Source organism: Phyllobates terribilis, unplaced genomic scaffold (assembly GCF_046119375.1).
Source record: "Phyllobates terribilis strain yellow unplaced genomic scaffold, ASM4611937v1 Scaffold_1__5_contigs__length_1240528914, whole genome shotgun sequence".
Lineage (NCBI taxonomy): Eukaryota > Metazoa > Chordata > Amphibia > Anura > Dendrobatidae > Phyllobates > Phyllobates terribilis.
This window is the reverse complement of record NW_027362761.1, coordinates 583245472-583249491: the sequence shown is the minus strand read 5'-3', so window position 1 is coordinate 583249491 and position 4020 is coordinate 583245472.

The window sequence follows — 4020 nt, the reverse complement described above, 5'->3', positions numbered from 1 at the left end:
TGAGCAGTATATATATATTTATGTGTATATATATATATATATATATATATATATACATACATACATATATATATATATATATATATATATATTATGTATGTATATATATATATTATGTATGTGTATATATATATATATATATATATATATATATATACCCTGTGACAGAGTCACTGGTGTTATATGCTTATATGCGAGGGGAGGTATGTGTCACTCCGGCTGCTAGCCTTTGTGAACTGAAACCTACAAACTTTCCTCCAGCATGTTATATGTTGGGGGTTAATTCCCTAAAGGGTGTGGTTTTATGTGAATGGCATAGAGGGTGGGAAGTCATTCACCCTACCTCCCCTCAGGGTGTGGCTGAGCAAGCTTAAATGCTCAGTCACTATTTTTTTTCTGTTGTTGTGTTTGGAGAGGCAAGGTCTCAAGACTGGGAGGCCATAGCTCAGGAAGGAGCTGAAGGCTGTGATACAACCAGTGTGGGCGAACCCCACAATTCTATGGACTGTGCTATCGTTTATCTTTTGTTTTGTCGTTTTGCCAGTAAGGCCATGTTCATTTTTACTGGAGCTGCAGAGCTTTATGCCACATAATAAAGCCTGCAGAGAAAACCCAGTTCCTGAGTTTACTTCCGGAAACAGCCAAGTGAGTTGTCTTACTACAACCCCAATACGGTCACTACTTAAGCCACAATAACAAAAAAAGGAATTACTAGCTGCCACCACCAATCATTTATACAGGCCGATTGGACACCTGTTACAGGTAGCGTATACCTTAGGGGTGCAGTTTACAGAGCAAGAGGAACAGAGCTATGAAGTTTTATACATTTAATCTGGAAAGGTAGGCCGTGTTTATAAAAAATGTACAAGATGATACAAAATGGGAGCAAATAATACGATATATACAATTACATAAAATAAAAGGAATAACAAAAGAAAATTACTAAACCTGATGTTGCAGGAATGGCTCTTCTTTTTATAGAGGGAAGCACTCCGATTGGGAAAGGGGAACACTGGAACACATAACGAACTATGTGTTCCAGAATGACCAAGGTGGTAGATATTATCGTCATGTTTCTTATCAAGATTTTATCTGTCTTTAGAGATGAAACACAGCATGGATAACACTATCCATCAGACCAATACTAAGTTCGAAGGGTTCTGCCAGCCTAACTGGGACATGAGTGAATGTGTTATGTATGTCCGTTTGCTGCGACATCAAAACTATATCTCCCATAAATATCAGACCAATGCAAACCCCAATATTCATCACCGACTACTGGCTCCAGCTGGTCTGCGATCAGGGCTTTGATCAGAGGAATCTCTTTGGTTTGGAAGTGTACTTCCCAGAATCTGTGTAAATGAATCTCAGCCGGGGTGTCTTTTTCCCAGCAATTCCCCTGTTGTAATTACCTGGTCACTGCAGGAGTCCCCTACTTCAATGGAAATTGAAGTGTCAACTCTCTCTTAATTTCCTAGTTATAATTAGTTTCTCTCTTTCCCAGCATAATGAATCCCATATGTTCAATGTGAGGGTGAGTTGTTTCCTCTCCAGAAATGTATTATGGATTTAAATTTTTCTCCATGACATCCTGTAATACTAATATAACACCACCTAGAGATGAGCGGGTCGCTATTCTCCGGTAGTCTGTGCCAGGATCAGAAGCGAAGACCAATCAGGCCTGTGATTGACTGCAGATGTCATATGTTTTATATTTGTATGTATATATGAATGGATGTGTGCAGACTTTGTATATGTCTGCTGAATGTGTATAAGTGCATGGTGAATATATGTGCTGAATGTGTATAAGTGTGTAGAATGTCTATATGAAATTATGTGCTTGGAATGTGTAAATGTGGCTGAGATATGTATAGGCATGCAGAATGTTTTCTGTGCGTATACTGTGTATATGTTTGTGCGTAAATGTGTATATGTGTCCAGGATGTGCACATGTGTGTGAAATATGCATGGAAAGTGTTTGTGTGTGGAATGTTTCTATATGTAAAGAATGTGTATATGTGTAAGCACACAATATAGGATGTGTATGTTCTAATATGGCCTCATCTACACAGACAATACAGGGAGGACGTGTGTGCTCCAATATGGCCACCTCTATACAAACAATACAGGAAGTGTGTGCTCCAATATGGCCGCCTCTATACAGACAATACAGAAGGGAAGTGTGTGCTCCAATATGGCCGCCTCTATACAGACAATACAGGAAGTGTGTGCTCCAATATGGCCGCCTCTATACAAGCAATACAAGAAGTGTGTGCTCCGATATGGCCGCCTCTATACAGACAATGCAGGAAGTGTGTGCTCCAATATGGCCGCATCTATACAGACAATACAGGGAGGAAGTGTGTGCTCCAATATGGCCGCCTCTATACAGACAATACAGGAAGTGTGTGCTCCAATATGGCCGTCTCTATACAGACAACACAGGAAGTGTGTGCTCCAATATGGCCGCCTCTATACAGACAACACAGGAGGGAAGTGTGTGCTCCAATATGGCCGCCTCTATACAGACAATACAAGAAGTGTGTGCTCCAATATGGCCACCTCTATACAGACAATACAAGAAGTGTGTGCTCCAATATGGCCGCCTCTATAGAGACAATACAGGAAGTGTGTGCTCCAATATGGCCACCTCTATACAGACAACACAGGAGGGAAGTGTGTGCTCCAATATGGCCGCCTCTATACAGACAATACAGGAAGTGTGTGCTCCAATATGGCCACCTCTATACAGACAATACAAGAAGTGTGTGCTCCAATATGGCCGCCTCTATAGAGACAATACAGGAAGTGTGTGCTCCAATATGGCCTCCTCTATACAGACAATACAGGAAGTGTGTGCTCCAATATGGCCGCCTCTATAGAGACAATACAGGAAGTGTGTGCTCCAATATGGCTGCCTCTATACAGACAATACAAGAAGTATGTGCTCCAATATGGCCGCCTCTATAGAGACAATACAGTAAGTGTGTGCTCCAATATGGCTGCCTCTATACAGACAATACAGGAGGGAAGTGTGTGCTCCAATATGGCCGTCTCTATACAGACAATACAGGAGGGAAGTGTGTGCTCCAATATGGCAGCCTCTATACAGACAATACAGGAAGTGTGTGCTCCAATATGGCGGCCTCTATACAGACAATACAAGAAGTGTGTGCTCCAATATGGCCACCTCTATACAGACAATACAGGAAGTGTGTGCTCCGATGTGGCTGCGTCTATACAGACAACACAGGAAGTGTGTGCTCCAATATGGCCTCCTCTACACAGAAAATACAGGAAGTCTGTGCTCCAATATGGCCTCCTCTACACAGAAAATACAGGAAGTCTGTGCTCCAATATGGCTGCCTCTATACAGACAATACAAGAGGGGAGTGTGTGCTCCAATATGGGCACCTCTATACATACAATACAGGAGGGAAGTGTGTGCTCCAATATGGCCTCCTCTATACAGACAGTACAAGGAAGTGTGTGCTCCAATATGGCCTCCTCTATACAGACAATACAGGAGGGAAGTGTGTGCTCCAATATGGCCTCCTCTACACAGAAAATACAGGAAGTCTGTGCTCCAATATGGCTGCCTCTATACAGACAACACAGGAAGTGTGTGCTCCAATGTGGCCTCCTCTATACAGACAATACAGGAAGTGTGTGCTCCAATATGGCCTCCTCTACACAGAAAATACAGGAAGTCTGTGCTCCAATATGGCTGCCTCTATACAGACAACACAGGAATTGTGTGATCCAATATGGCCGCCTCTATACAGACAATACAGGAAGTGTGTGCTCCAATATGGCCTCCTCTATACAGACAATACAGGAAGTGTGTGCTCCAATATGGCCACCTCTATACAGAAAATACTGGAAGTCTGTGCTCCAATATGGCTGCCTCTATACAGACAATACAGGAAGTGTGTGCTCCAATATGGCCGCCTCTATACAGACAATACAGGAAGTGTGTACTCCAATATGGCTGCCGCTATACAGACAATACAGGAAGTG